The sequence below is a fragment of the Panthera leo genome, chromosome C1 (genome assembly GCF_018350215.1).
Source record: "Panthera leo isolate Ple1 chromosome C1, P.leo_Ple1_pat1.1, whole genome shotgun sequence".
Lineage (NCBI taxonomy): Eukaryota > Metazoa > Chordata > Mammalia > Carnivora > Felidae > Panthera > Panthera leo.
The window spans coordinates 13,146,269-13,162,121 of NC_056686.1; the positions used below are offsets into that span (position 1 = coordinate 13,146,269).

The following is a 15,853-nucleotide window of genomic DNA, read 5'->3' on the forward strand; positions in this document are numbered from 1 at the left end:
CCCACCTTAGTCTGTGGCTCTGAATTCGTCTTTTGTTCTGTGGCAGCGACTGGCACTCCCTGGCACCCAGTGTCAGGACAGGCCCTGGGGAGGGGGTGACAGAGGGGACGGAAGGCACGCTCCTTCCGGGAAGAGGAGCGGAGGTGCGGCTTACTGTCTCGGTCCAAGCGACCAGATGCGAGAAGTGGCCGGAGACTCTCAGGAAATGCAAGGCTCTTCGGGGCCGAGTGTAACAGTCAGCTGTTGCCACAGTACTGCTGCGTAACAAACCAACCCAACCTCAATTTACGCAACAACACGCATTTATTAGTACGCTTGTGTTCACGATGAAGCCGTTCCGCTGGTCTAGTCCGAGCTCAGTTGGGCAGCTTTGCTTCAGGCGACAGGTCGACTGGGCTGGACTCTTGGCTATGGTCGGGTTCAGGTCTCCACCACAGGTGTTTGCTCTAGGCCCAGGCTACAGGGGCAGTGGCTCTCCGACATTTGATGCTCTTACGGCGGCTCACCAAAGCTCAAGGAGCAACCCAAACCCCACAGCCAAGGGCAAGGCATCTGCCTGTCGTGTCTATGAATGCTTCTTTAGCCAAAACAAGTCACCTGGCCAGAGCCAACATCAATCACGATCACGCAAAAGCCAGTGGCAGAGGTTCCAGAACTTTCTACCCGACCATGAGAAGATTCCCCATGCCATTCGGCTATTCGCTCAGAGGGAAGGACTGAGAGACCCTGGGGAGGGTTGGGGTTGGCCCCTCTGAGCTGTAGCCAAGACTGAGGGTCATCGGGGGGACCCCACAGAGGACTGTATTAGTTTGGATAGGGCAGGCCATGTTGCAGTAACACAGTAACCCCAGAGTCTCACTGGCTTAGCCTAATAACAATTTATTTGGGGTTCATGCAGGTCGGGCAGCCTCTTGCATGTTGTAGCTACACTAACCAGAACATGGGGCCTCTGGAATCTCCAGGGTGGGGGAGGGGAGGGCCGGAGGCTCGCCGCGGCAGGCAGGACAATGGTCCCCCAAAGACGTCCACACCCTAATCCCCGGAACCCGTGTATATGTTACTTCACACGACATAAGTCATTTTGCTGATATGATTAATTTAAGGATCTTGAGGTGGGAAGATTCACCTGGGTTATTCCAGGTGGGTCCCATGTGATCCCAAGGGTCCTTCGAGAGTGAGGCGAGAAGGTCAATGTCCGCAGCAGGAGATGTGACAACCGCAGCAAGGGACTGGAGTGAGAGGCCAGGAGCCTACCCGTGCAGGTGGCCCTGGAAGCCAGGAGGGCACCGAAGCAGATTTTCCCCGAGAGCCTCCCGAAGGAGCTGGCCCTCTGCGGTCACTCACGTGCCAAAACACTCTTCCGGACTTCCGATCTCCAGGACGCTACGGGAATAAATGTGCCTTGTTTGGAGCCACGAAGCTTGTGGTAATGTGTTACAGCAGCCGCGGGGAAACCATCCGATCACACAGGGTGTTTTGAGGGGCCAGGCCTGGTGGTGCCACGGGCCACCTGTGTCCACTTCCCATCGGCCAGACGTACTTCCGTGGCCCCAGCTAACTGCAAGGAGGCTGGGAAATGGGTCTCCTGTGTACCCTGGGAGAAGAGATGCAGCGGAGAGCACAGAGCATTGTGTCTGCCACGGAGAAGCACAGGACGGGGGTGGAGAGGGGGAGGCCCTGTCCCCAGGAGTGGCCCCCACCTCTGCCCCATGACGTCAGTGAGCTCTTTGTGCCTCTCCCAGGAATTGTGCTGGGGAATTGGGCGGGGGGGGCATCCCTACCAAATCTCCAGACCCCAGACATGCCAGGCTGGGAATTAAGCCGTGGCTTTGCCCCCCTTGCTGTCTTCACGGCCCCTTTGCCTCTGGCCAAGTCAGGACCTGGATGGCCAATTCTATTCATTTCCATATTGCCTCCCAAATCTCTACCCCCCTAACTTCCCTGCAATTCCAGGCTCAGAAAGCCAATTGGCTACAATTGGCCCCTCCCCGCATGGGTGTCTAACATGCCCCTCCCACTCCCTGGGGGCTGAAACTCAGCTCTGGATTTGCCTTCCCGTACATGCTCCTCCTCCAGACTCGCCCTTCTCAGAAAATGGTCCCCATCCACCCGGTTGACCTGGCGAAACATTTGGCTTTTATCCGTCCACCTCTTGCCTTCGTCTCTCCACGTCCGACCCGACGGCCTGTTGGGTTGACTCTCAACTCTCATCCCGAATTCACTACCCTCCTTCTCCGCTGCCAGCCCTCTACGCAAAGCCACCTCTTGCCTGGGACACTACCTTGGGTTTCTCATCCGGTCTTCAGCTTCCCCTCTTGCCCAGCCCCCCACCCACAGCAGCCAGAGGATGCTTTTAAACAGAAATCACCACACAGCACCCTCCAGGTCAGAACCTTCCAATGGTTTACTAGAAAACGCAGTTTCCAGTAACTGCACAGACTGAATGTCTCTGCTTTCCCCAAATTTATGTGTTGGTACTTAATGCCCAACGGGATAGTATTAGGAGGTGCTGAGTTCATGAGAGTAGAGGCCTCATACATAGGAGCAGTGCCCTTAGAAAGAGACCCCCAAGAGCTAGCTTGCTTTTTCCACTGTGTGAGGACACGGCGAGAGGTCAGCAGTCCGCCTCCGGAAAATGCGGCCTCACCAGAACCCCTGATCGTGGATGCCCAACCTCCAGAACCGTGAGCGATAAATTTCTGTTGGTTCGTAAGCCACCCAGTCTGTGGTATTTTGTTATCGCAGCCCCACTGGACTAAGGCACCCCCATGCAGGAAATAAATCCAAAGCCTTTACAAGCCACATGGGACGCAGCCCCGCCTGGTGACCCGGTCTCATTCACACACATCCCCTTCCGTTCACGCTCATCTTTCCGTTCCTCAAACTGTTCAAGCCCACTTCTGCCTCAGGGCCTTTGCCCTACCCTTGGCCAGAATGGCAGCCTTTGAGCGTGGGAGCCACGTCTGTATCATTCACTTTTGTGTCCTCAGTGCTTGGACCAGAGCCTCACACATGGCAGGTGCTTAACAACTCTTGAGCCAGTGAATGAATGAATGAATGAATGAATCAGCACCTCTCCAAGACCTGCTATGGACCAGGTCCTGTCCTAGGCATCCAGGCTGTGGAGATGAGCAAGATGTTCTCTCTACCCTGAGGGAGCTCATGGTCTAGAGCGGGGAGGACATTTACCCGACTAACCAAGGTGACTCAGTGGGATGAGTGTTCAGCACCTCCCCAGAGCTCTGGCGCACTGAGGTGGGAGAGATCCATTCTGCCGGGGTGGGAGAGATGGGTCAGAGGAAACCAAAGAGAACGGACGCCAGAAGGAAAGAGAGAGGCTGGCCAGGCAGAGAATATTCTAGACAGAGAGAACAGAATGAACAAAAGCTTAGAGGTAGGACAATTCACTATGCACTGAGGGGAGAGGCAAGTAGTTACACCAGCACTTCCAAAAGTACATCAACTTGTTCAACAAATGTTTATGAAGTCCTCACCATGGGTCAAGGAGCACGAGGGCTGCAGATTCAGTAGGAACACCGTCGTGCGGCTCTTGTATCAGTTATCGATCGCCACAATGCTGCTGCGTAACAAACATCCCCAAATCGTCAACATCAACCACCATTCGATATTTTCGTCACGCTGCTGAGCTGAGCCAGGCTTAGCTGATGGAGACTGGGCTCCCTTTTGTGTCTGCAGTCAGCCGGGGGCTGCCTGGTCGAGGGTCACCTTCACTGAGATGACCCAGCTCTGTCCCGTCTGTCATCCTCCAGCAGGCCAGCCCACGGAGGGCCGAGGAGCAAGACGGAGAGCCAAAGCACACAGGCCTCTTGTGATCCCGGGGAACCCGCACTCCGTCACCTGTACCACATTTCACTCACCAGTGCAAGTCACAAGGCCAGCCCAGCTTCAGGGGGCAGAGAAACAGACTGGACTTTTTGTTGAGAAGAGCTGCTAAGTCCCATTGCATACTGTGTGGACACGGGGCAAGAGGCAGACGTAGGGCCATTTTTTGCCACCTACGCCATCCGTTCCTTCAGTGAATATTTGCCTACCTGCATTTGGCAGGTTGACAGCAACACTGAAGCACATGACTTTCAAGGGTTGGGGGCTGTCAGATGTTCATCGGGATAAACATCCAGGCCGGATCAGCAGGCCACAACCACACAGTGCCACCGGTCTCCTCACCCTACTTCCTTCTTCCTCGAGGCTCTGTTCTGTCTCACATGAGCCAACCTGCCCCCTCTGCTGCCTGCCAGCCATCTCACCTAAGCCTCTGTCACACGACGCCTTTGCCTGTTTTCTGGAAAGAATAAAAAAAAAAAAAAAGATTTGTTCCCACTCTTTGCCTTAATAGAGGGAAGCCCATGTAGGCATGAAATTGGAATTGCTTTGCCCTATTAACAGCACGGCTGTTGGCCTCCACTGACCCCTGAAGCGCATTAATATCTCAGCAGCAAGTGGATGGACTGCATAAAGTGGCAGGGGACACGCCCGAAGAAAGCCAGCTGAGTGCCACGAGGGATGGGGGCGGCCGCCCGCTCCGGGCTCTGAACTTGAGCACTTCGCGGCCCGAGCAGACTGGAAATGGTGGTTTCTCCAAGCTGGGGTCAAAGGGAAGGAAGGTGGGATGAGTAGGGCGGAGCCCAGCCGGAGAGGGCGGGTGGATTCTTCATTTCTTTGTCTGCTTGTCTAGTCACTCCGCTGACGGACACTGAGCTTCCCCCTGGCCCAGGCCGTGCCATCAGAGGGCTCCCGTGATGCCCGCTGATCGCGGTGCCTGGCTAGCCAGGCAGGTGCAGAGGCCCCTTGAGGCCACTCCCATCCCCACCCCCCCCCCCCAGCCCATCGGCCAGGCTGGCAGCCCACCTCCTCCTGGTCCGTGGGGCTCTCCGAGTTGGGCTCGTCAACGGCAAGTGCTCACGGCTGCCACTCGCAGTCTCTTGCCGTGGCTCCAAGACGGGACCACCCTTCTGTGGCCTGGGTTCTCAAGCTGTGGACACCGGGGGTGCCCCCATCACTCGGGTCACAGGAAGTGGGAGAGGCACATAACATTCACCCCGCTGCTGCCCCTTCTGGGGAGGAGGGCCGGGGACGGCTCTGCTGGCAGTCCCTTGTCACCATCTGCTCTTTTCCCATGGGGACCCTGGGGGGGGGGGTCACATGGCTCCTCTGCCCTGTGCCTCCGTAGACTGGAGACGGTCCCCCCTCCTGCTTCTGCCCTGGTTGAGCCATTGGCCAAGCAGGAGCGGATCTGGAGACCCGCCTACACCGCCGGCCTCTCTTCCCAGGCTCACAGCCTCCTTGTCCACGGGGAGATGAGGACAGCCCCTCCTCAGGGCTCTGGTGTCACACCAAGACAGGAACCCAGCCTTTCAGAGTCGCTGTCCTGAAAAGCTGTAGGATTTAGGGAATGTACAAGTATACACACAGCTGGGGAAACAAAACCAAAAATAAGGGCCCGGGGGGGGGGGGGGTCTCTGCCCCTGCGGGGGTGCTGACAGCCCCAGACGGTCCCTCAAGCTGGATGCTCACCCATCCTTCTCCAGGGCAGCACGGATGGGTGGCCAGCGTCAGGGAGACTCGGCCAGGAGCCCTGACTCCTGGCAAAAAGGAAAGCTGGGGCGGGGAGGAGGGGGTGGAAGAGGGAGGGCTGGTGACCGAGGAAGCCTGCTTGGGACACTGTGGTCAGGTTCACCCTGGGATCAGAGATCTTGGGGAGACAGGAGGCTCCACAGAGGGACTTGCAGATGACGGATGGAGGGGGCAGTGACGGGGGTCACTCAGAGGAGACTCTGGAAGAGGACCCTCCCGTCCAGTTGGGCTCTTGCAAAACAGAAAGAGACCAACGCCGGGACTGAATGAAGTAAGGAGAAAGCTGAAGAGTCAGGAGCGGATGGAAATGAGACGAGATAGACGACAGACAGACACGGAGACAGAGAGATAGAGAGGAGGAGGGGGCGGGGAGGACACAGAGACAAAGAGGGAGAGACAATAAGGAGAATGAGAGAGAGAGAGAGACAGGGACAGAGATGGAACAAAAGAGCCTGATCCTGCAGCCCAGCCAGGAAAGTAGAGCCACAGACCAGAGCCGGGAGTAGAGTTTTCCAGAAAGCACTTAAGCTGTTATGTCAGCAATTACGCCCTTGGCCTCCTCCGGGAGCGACAGCCCTAAGTGATAGGTGGAAGGAAACAGATGCGCGAAACACATGCATTTTTGTCAAACGGGCTCAATTGTCAGCGACAGGCCGAAATGTCAGCACACACAGTGGAGTCCCCGGCTGCCAGCTGCACTGACCTTGGGGCGGAGCTTCCCTGGCCACCGCCCGGACTCTGCCCCCCGATCTTCTCCCTCTCCCCACCCGGGCCCACATTCCCCCCTCCGCCTCGAATCTCACTGACCCTGGAGTCCCCAAGGCCACAGAGAGAAAGCATTTTGGAGGAGTCCTTTCCTAAGCTGATGCCCACACTCCACTTCCTGCAGGAACTTCCTTCTCCGACCCAAGGGAAAGTCCCTTAAATCCCAGACAGGGGGGATGCGACGCCATAAGAGGGGCCCCCAGAGCGGCCAAGCGCACAGACCGGGCCTGGGCCCGACGTCCAGTTCCGTCGCTATCGCTGTGACACGGGCCCTCGACTTACCCTCTCTGTGTCTCCATTTCCTCTTCTGTAAAATGGGCCTGCCAGGGTTCACAGCATTCATCCCAGAGAGTCAGATGAAAGACTGGGGAGCTCTTACTTAGGATGAGGCCTGGCATGGCCGAAGTACTCCGTGAACGTTAGCTACTGGTATCCTCACAAGGCACTAGGGAGCCAGCGAAACTTTCGAGCCAGGGGTGAGAGCATCAGAATCATGGAAGATGCTCAGAAGCAGACAGGAGAGTACTGCCGGGGGAGAGTTCTAGATCCTCGCTCCTCGGCGTGGTCTCTGCACCAGCAGCATCGGCGTCCCCTGGGAACTTGACAGACGTGCAGAGCCTTGGGCCCCACCCCCGCCCCCCAGACCCGCTGAATCCGAGGCGCTATTTTAACAAGATCCCACATGCTCGTGGGCCTAGTCAAGTTTGAGACGCCTGCTCTTGGCACAGGGAAGCCAGTCAGGTGCTTACTTAAGTAGCTCCCGGGATGGGTTCCGTGAAGGTCAGCGGTGCCGGCTGGAGGGGAAGGGTGTGCGAAGCCTTGATTATGTACCACGCACTGGGCTGGAGGCTTTAGCCCTTGAAACAATGCTGTCTGTCCCCCACTTTCCAAACGCAGGGACAAAGCTCAGAGGCGCCGTGGGACTCGCCCAGGCACCAACACGCCCTGCGCAGCAGCACCGGGGAGGCAGCCTGGGTGATCCCAGGGGTGGGGCCAGGCAGTGGGGCTGGGGGAGGGCAGGAGCCTCAGGAGGGGCCCCCAGACCTCCGGGAAGGGTGGGTAGGGAGGGCGAGGGAGCCGTGATCACGAGCCAGAGGTCCTTTGGTCCGCACAGCCAGAGACGGAATAAAGGGTCCGGAATGAGAACCCAGGGGGACGGTGGTTAAGTTTGACGCTGGACACCCTGAGTGCGCGGAAGGAGGGCCGTGCTCCGGGTGACTTCCGGCAGGTCTGGGGCTCAAGCGGGGTGCCGACGTGGCCTCATGTGTCCGGAGAACAGCAAACAGGCGTTAAGCACGGACCGTCTGCCAGGCGCTCCGGCGCGCTGGCCCTGTGGACAGGTGTCCCCCTATCTTACAGAGGAGCAGGTAGAGGCTCAGAGGGTAGGTCGTTTGCTTAAGGTCACACAGCCCACGGGCACAGCCCTGAGATCCGAGGCCACGTCTGCCGGGATAAAGCACTCGTGCCAAACCATGGATAACCCACGCTGGAAGTTTGGGGGGAGGGGCTTAATTTAGCCCTTCGCCCCAAGGCCTAATGACCCCGAGGCAGCCCAAGCCCAGGCCCACGGAGAGCTACCAGGCGCGGCTGGAATGTGAACGTCACCCAGAAAGGGGCTTCGTTGTGAGGAAGATGTCCTCGGGGTTGGATGGCACAGGGCGGGGGCGGGAATGTTCTGGAGCCGGGCGGGAAGAAGCCCGGGAGCTGCCCCGTCCAAGCTCACCCCATCCACAGTGAGGGCCAGGGATGCAACGACCTTGGGGGTAGAAAGCGTTGCGGGTTCAAACTGCAGGCCTTGCCAGGGTGACTGGGTGGCTCAGTCGGTCAAGCGTCCAACTCTGGGCTTGGGCTCGGGTCATGGGCTCACGGTTCGTGAGTTCAAGCCCCACGTTGAGCTCTACGCTGAGAGGACAGAGCCTGCTTGGGATTCTCTCTCCCCCCGCCCCCCGCCCCTCCCCTGTGCTCTCCATCTCTCAACATAAATCAACAAACATTTTTTAAAAATAACTGTAGCTTTGCCGTATTCCCACCGCGGGATCTCGGGCCAACTGCTCAACCTCTCTTAAAGTCTGTTTTTCCAACTGTGAAATGGACCGAGGCAGATGGTTCCCCTAAATATTCTGATGATCGCAAGCTGGCCGGTGAAAGGGGCAGTACCGTGCGGTGGTTAGGAAGGTTAGCTTTGCAGCCCAACTCTGCGGGGTTCACCTTCTGGCTTGGCTTTTGACTAGCTGTGCGACCTCAGGCCACTCACATACCCTCTCTGTGCTTTAGTGGCCTGTCTGTATAATGAGGGTAATAACCGTACCTGCCCTTAGGGCCGAAAGGCAGAGGTTATAGAAAGTACTTAGAATGCTGCCTGGCATGTAGTACGTGCTCAATAAATATTACCTGTCATTTCTCACAGATGATAATATCGGTCTCCAGGTTTTAGTGCTAGACAAAAGGGACCTCGTGGGGTTCCTTCCCCTTCCCCCAAGGTCATGCTGTGCCCTCAGATCATCCCAGCATAAGGGGAAGGGGATGGAGAAGGAAAAAGGATAAAGGAGAGAGAAACGCCCATCTACCAGCTGGCATTGTTTCAGTCAGTCCACGCAACAGCCTCATAAGGTGAGCACGACTGTGCTCGTGTCATAAGTAGACCAAGAAGGGAGGGCCAAGGGGGAGAGGGGACTTGCCCGGCATCACAAGCTATGGGTAAGAAGTGACTCTCTCCCCCATTTCCTGCTTCCCCTCGGTGGGGTGACGTGGCCGCCCTGACACCCGCCCTCTGCGGGCACAAGCCAGAAACCCCTGCCAGCGGGAGATGAATGCCACCCTCTCCTGTGGCCAGGGGCGGCCCAAAAGAAACAGGAGAGAACATTCTCCACGGATGCCCCGGGGCAGACCCTCTGCCTGCTACAGTAGGGCCCGCCTCCTCACCCCAACACCAGAGAAAAGGCCTCTTCCTGACAGCTGAAACAGAGAGGGATGTCGAGTTTCAACCCATGTTACAGCCGGGAAAACTGAGGTCGCGGGCAGCTCCCCAGGGGTTACCGCAGGTAAGCAACAAAGTGCAGACGGGAAGCGGGGTGGGCTCACCCCCCCCCATCCCTTTTTCTGGAATTACACCCAACTGAGCTATTTCTGCCTGGTAAAGAAAATAGTAACTTGGCTCCTTTGTAGGGGGGCGGGGGGGCGGATCTTGGAATCCGTGCCAGGAAAGACCTGTAGGGCGGACCAATCTGGTTGGGGGAGGAGCTTGTGCAGCCAAGGCGGGCCTCCCCAGTGACAGGGTCCAGCAGGGGGCTGAGGCCTGAGCCTGGTGGCCCCTTCCTGGGCCTGGGCACAGTCTGTCGGACAACAGCCTTGACTTTGCAACACCACGCCCAGCCTTCAGCTGCTCCGAGGGTCCCGGGTTCTAACACCTCCGAAGACTGTTACTGGGGGCTCTGGCTGAGGTCCCGAGAAGAGTCCAGGTCTGAGATAAGTCTGCCTCACCGCGAGCCTGCTTCCACCTTGTTCTTTTTTTCTCAGTTTCCCCTAAAATATATGCCTGTGTGTGTGTGTGTGTGTGCACGCGCTGAGGTTGTTCCTGGGGGACTATTAACTAAGAATAATTTATCCAAGAAATTTGTTATGTTAGAATTACCAATTAGATATGATTATAACTTACCATGGCTAACGCCGCACTACTGTTGGAAATCTGAATGCCATTAAAATCGAATTAGCATATATTAAGTCGAAGGCGGTCTTACCGCAGTGCGCCAGCACGTTCGAGCCGTGCCAGGCTGGGCCCGGGGCTTTGCTGCCCGCTTCGGCATGCGGGCCACGTTGCCCACGGCGCCCAGGTGCGTGCCAGGCAGCCTCCAGGCAGCTTTTCTGATCCTAAGCCGGGACCAGATGGTCCGTGCCCACAGAAGGGGGCAGATTTGAAAGTGGAGGTGACATTCAAGGCTCTGTCCCTGAACAGGTGGCGAGAACCCATGGAAAGGCATCTTTGTGGCGGCCACAGTCAAGGCGCCCTGGGTCCGTGCTCTGGGATAAGAGGACAGGAAGCGGTTCGGGCAGTCCCCGGAGCCAGTTAGCTCGGTGGCTGAATGCTAGCATCACAGGACTTACCTGGAAGGACATGGTGGGTCCCAGTGTGGGGGCGTGTGACTGCTGTACCCTCATACCTACCAAAAGCCTACTGGGCTCCTACAATTCGACTAAGGGCTTTACTTTCTTGTGCAAACTTCATCCTCACGAGACCAAAAGTTCTCGGGGCGGCCGGGTGGCTCAGTCGGTTGAGCGTCCGACTTTGGCTCAGGTCATGATCTCACGGTTCCTGGGTTCGAGCCCCGCGTGGGGCTCTGTGCGGACAGCTCGGAGCCTGGAGCCCGCTTCGGATTCTGTGTCTTCCCCTTTCTCGCCCCCCCCCCCGCTTGCGCTCTGTCTCTCTCTCAAAAAATAAATAACATTAAAAGTAAAACTTAAAAAACGCTTAGAAAAGTTCCACTGTCAGGGGCGCCTGGGTGGCTCAGTCGGTTAAGCGTCCGACTTCGGCTCAGGTCACGATCTCGCGGTTCGCGAGTTCGAGCCCCGTGTCAGGCTCTGTGCTGATGGTGCGGCGCCTGCTTGGGATTCTCTCTCTCTCCCTCTCTCTCTCTGCCCCTTCCCCACTCGCACTCTCTCTCTCTCTCTCTTAAAATAAACAAACTTTTAAAAATATTTTTAAAGTTTATAGAATGTACAGATGAGATTATTGGGCAAAAAACATTCTCTCCCTGCCCGTCTCCTCCAAGGTGATGCGCACTTCCCTTTCTGCGACCTGTCGGTGTCCAACATGGCCATGTGACTTGCTTTGGCCAGAGGGATGCTGGTGACCACGCCATGAGCACCTTCGAATGTGCCTGCCCACGAGGCTTTCCCACTGGCCCTTCTGCCATCACTGGGACAACACGCCTTGGGTAGCCGCGTCCAAAGAGAGCGAGAGGGACGCATGGGCAGACCGGGGCCCGGCCCTCAGGGGGAGGCCAAGGTCCAGCCTCGATCTTGCTGAAGCCCGATGGGCCGTGAGTAAGAAACCAATGCTTCTTGTTCGGTGCCACCGAGGTTCCGGGTGGTTTGTCGCACGGCCACAGCTGACCGATGTACCGTGGGACGCCTGTCTGTGAGAGAGACGAAAAGCAAGCTGTCCTGAGCACGTGTAGGAGAGGGGACAAAGCCCTGCCGTCAATCACCACCAGCCTTACTTCTAACGAACATCTTCATCACACGCTTTCCTTCCCGCCCACGCCGCATCCCACAACACACACGCACAAACGCAGTAGGGACCTGGGACCCACCGTCTGCCTCAGTCACCTCCTCTCCGAGGCCTCCGGCTTCAACCCTCCGCGGCATTGAGGCTCCCCTCCACCTCCTGCCAGCCTGCAGGTCAGGGGGTGAGTAGGGGAGGGCCAGACCCCTCTGCACCCAGCACCCTCCTCCTGCCACCTCGTGTGGGTCACGCCTGGGTCCCCGGAGGCCTTCCACATCTTCCTCCAACAGCGGGGCAGCCTCCCTGCCCCAGCCCTAATCCCACAGGAGGAAGGGGAAGCCCAGGGAGCCGCACAGAAAGCCCGAGGCGCGCATTTCCCCCGGCGTCCTAGGGCTGCCTTTGCTCGAGACAGTGAGGTGACCCGAGGATCAGGGCACAGGACAGGAGCCTGGTGGGGTCAGGAGAAGCTGGAGGAAGGAGCGTGGTGGGCAGGGCGAGCCAGAGTGAGAGAACGAGGGACCAGCCCCGGGGGACCCTCCAGAGGCCGAAGCAGGGTGGCCCTGACGTCCTGTGGGGTCGAGGGAACAGACCGGGTGACACTCTCTGGCCCCTGTGCTGAGACTTTAGATACAATCGCTGCTTCCCCTTCCACTGGGCCTATAGACGCAAGGCCTGGGGACGGCGGAAAGGCCCTGTGCCCCTGTCATCTGTGAGCACCAGCCCAGGGGTTTGAGAAGATGGCCAGAGAGTGGACGCCCGGCCAGTGTGCTCGGGGCTGTCACGACACAGCGTCACAGACACTCAGGTCCTCACCGTCTGGAGGCGGGAAGTCGGGGGTGCCCGCGGGGGGTGCAGGCCTCTCTCCTTGGCTAGTAGGCGGCCACCTTCTCCCTGAGTGTCTCCGGGGGTGTCTGTGCCCTAGTCTCTTCTTATAAGGACACCAGTCACACTGCCTCAGGGTCCCTCCTAATGAGCTCATTTTAACTTAATTGTCTCTTTAAAGACTGTCTCCAAATACAGTCACCTTCTGAGGCACTGGGGGTTAGGACTTGAACGCGAATTTGGGGAACTGGGAACACAGTTCAGCCCACACCGCCACCCGTTGGAGGAGAGGCCATCTGGCCAGCTTCTCTGGACTGGGGCGGCAAAGGACCTTGCTAAGGACGGGGGGCAGGGCTCTGTCCCACAGTCACGCAGGGTTGTCCCCTTTTCTTTTCTAAAGTTTATTTATCCATTTTGAGAGACAGACGGGGGGAGAGAGAGAGAGAGAGAGAGTAGGGGAGGGGCAAAGAGAGAGAAAGGGAGAGAGAGAATCCCAAGCAGGCCCCTCACCATCCACGCAGAGCCCGACACAGGGCTAGAACTCACGGACCGTGAGGTCACGACTTGAGCTGAAATCGAACCGAGCCACCCAGGCGCCCCACCCCTTTCTAAAACTCTGCCGGCACAGCAGCGGGAACGAGGCAGCTCCGAGCACCCGCCGCAGGGGGAGCGGAGCCCCTGGACGGGAAGGTGAGCAGGAGTTGTACACGGGAACACGGGCACAGAAAGTTCAAAGGCCTGCAAAGCGAATCTACGCTATAGGAAGGGAGGACCCACCGAGGTCACCCTGGAGGAGGGGGCAGGGGACTGGAGGACGCATGGAGGGGCACTTCCGGGAGGGGGCAGGGATGGGAAGAAGCACAGGGGGCACTTCCGGGAGGAGCCAGGGACTGGAGGAGGCAGGGTGGGCACTTCCGAGAGGGGGCAGGGACTGGAGGATGCGTGGGGGCACTTCCGGGAGAGGGTAGGGGACTAGAGGAGGCACAGCGGTGCACTTCCGGGAGGGGGGAGGGACTGGAGGAGGTGGGGGGCACTTCCGAGAGGGGGCAGGGACTGGAGGACGCGTGGGGGGGCACTTCCGGGAGAGGGTAGGGGACTAGAGGAGGCACAGCGGTGCACTTCCGGGAGGGGGCAGGGACTGGAGGAGGTACAGCGGCACTTCCGGGGTGCTGGTCATGTTCGTGGTCTTAGTCTGGACGCTGGTGTCAGGGCCGTGAAAGCCCACTGAGCTGTCCACGTAAGACCCACGCACTTTTTATCTTAGTTGATAATATTGTACCAACATCGACTCCCTAGCTTCACGGTGTCCCGTGGTTTTGTAAGCTGTCGTCGGGGAAAAGCTGGGTAAAGGGGAACCCGGTCCTATTTCTGCAACTCCTTGTGAGTCTTATTTCAAAGCAATTTTTAATGCCATCCAGGAAATCATTGGAGGCTTATTTTAAGGTTTTACATTTTCAGACCCAGAAGAGTTGAAATAAATCTTAAATTAAAAAACAAAAGAGATTTACGCACTTTGCCGCGTGCATGTTATACTTCAATTAAAAGTTAAAAGAGGAAAAAAAACGAGCCTCTGCCGGTCTCAGCGCCGACCCAAAGGACAAGGAGAGAAACGGCGTCCACGGAGCACCTGCTGTGTGCCAGGGATACGTAGGCGCTCTGCCCAAGTCGTCCCACTCATGACTCAGAGAGAGAGCTGACTGTCTCCGTTTGCAGATGAAGAAACAGGCTCAGAGAGGCCAAGGGCCTGCCCAATGACACACAGCTCATTCGGGGCTCGGGCAAGGCTCAGACCCAGTGCTGTCTGCCTCAGAAGCCCTGCTCTTGTCCCTGCCCGTGCTTAGGTCCCTCGGAAGGACACCTCTCCCCACCTCTGCTGCCCCGGACCGCCTGGCTCAGCCTCAAGATGAGGCGCCAAGGCCTCCAGTCAGCCCCTCTCCCAGCTCCCCCTGGCAAAGCTGCCGATGTGGGCTTTTCCAAGGCTTTTCCACCTGTCAAGCTCCCTGGCTGGGACTGACCCCTGCACCATTATTACCGCCACTCATTGCAGGGCTGAGTATGCAGCCCCCCTTTGTCGGCTCCCAGAAGACCCCAGAGCACATTCCATGCCGTGCCCCCCCCCACACACACACACATATATACACCCTCAGCACCAAAGTTCTCGAGAGGCTTGGAGCTTGGACAAAATTAACTCATTTATCCAAGCAACCCACTGGGGAGCATGCCTGCTTGTTGCCACGGCCCTAAAATGAACCTGGTTCATCATGTCTTTTGAATTTTGGCTCAGGCAGCACTTTCCGGGACTTTCAGGCATCTGGGAACAAAAAACTTGCTAGAGGTTGGAGCTGAGACCGTGAGGCCGGCCTCAAGGTCACCTCCCAAGGGGGACCGAGGCCAAGGGCAAGGATGGCCTGCCACCGACCTGGGAAGGCTGTGTCTGGTGGACGTAACTGGGATTCATCTTGTTCGAGTCCTCCTCGCCTAGCAACCCCCAAGAGAATGCCATGGACTGTTCTGTAGGGTGCCCGTGGGGGTTCTGACCAAAGGAGTTCCCTGAGCATAAAAACTTGAGACAGTGTCCTTCCTGCAGGACTTGTCAGAGCCCTTATGACGCTAATGTGCCCCCACAAGGGTCCAAGAATGGCCCTTCCAAGACTATTTTCCACTCTCCTTTGGAATGTTCCTCAAAGAGATGCTGGTCCACATCCTTGAACACAGATGTGTCTCTGGCAGTTCTGGAACAAGATGAAAAAAGGAAAGAACCGGTTAGCCTGGGTGGCTCAGTTGATTAGGCATCTGACTCTTGGTTTCTGCTCCGGTCATGATCTCACTGTGTGTGAGTTCAAGCCCCACATCAGGCTCCGCGCTGACAGTGGGGAGACTGCTTGGGTTTCTCTCTGTCTCTCTCTCTCTCTCTCTCTCTCTGCCTCTCCCGACTTCTCTCTCTCTCTCTGTCTCTCAAAATAAATAAATGAACTTTAAAAAAAAAGAAAGAAAGAAAAAGGAAAGAACTTACAATGCTGATAAGGTGATGGCAGGGTATTACTGTTCCCATTTTGCAGATGAGGAAAACTGAGGTCCAGAGAGAGAGAGAGAGACAGACAGACTTTCCAGGTCAGCAGGAAAATTTGTGACAGAGCCAGTCCTAAACATCAACAAAGGGTTCTTTCCTCTGCTTAAGGCTGAGGTCAGGAGGGTGAAAATCTGCTCATAGATAATTTCCAGGGGTTACTAAAGCTCTTTCAAAACCATGCTTTGTCATTTTTTCACAAAGCTGTTGTTGTCGTTTTTAATCTTCACAATCTTCCCTTAGATTTTGGGCATCAGAGCCCCATTTTTAAAAAGAGGCAACTGGGCTTCAACAAGGTGACGTGATTTGTCTAACGTCTCCGGTCCCACCGATGCCTGAGCAGGGGTCCCTCCTGGTGTCCCAAGATCCTGATCCCTGGCCAGGGC

At 57.2% G+C, this 15,853-nt stretch overlaps 1 long non-coding RNA gene across 1 annotated transcript; it reads right to left on the bottom strand.

The window, feature by feature from the left end:
* Positions 1-11,038: 11,038 nt before the first annotated feature.
* LOC122227495 lies at positions 11,039-14,989 on the bottom strand. The gene is made up of 2 exons (XR_006206086.1): positions 14,820-14,989; positions 11,039-11,489 (listed from the first exon to the last, which is right to left on the bottom strand). It is a non-coding gene; the product is annotated as an uncharacterized LOC122227495 (long non-coding RNA).
* Between the last annotated feature and the right edge of the window lie 864 nt (positions 14,990-15,853).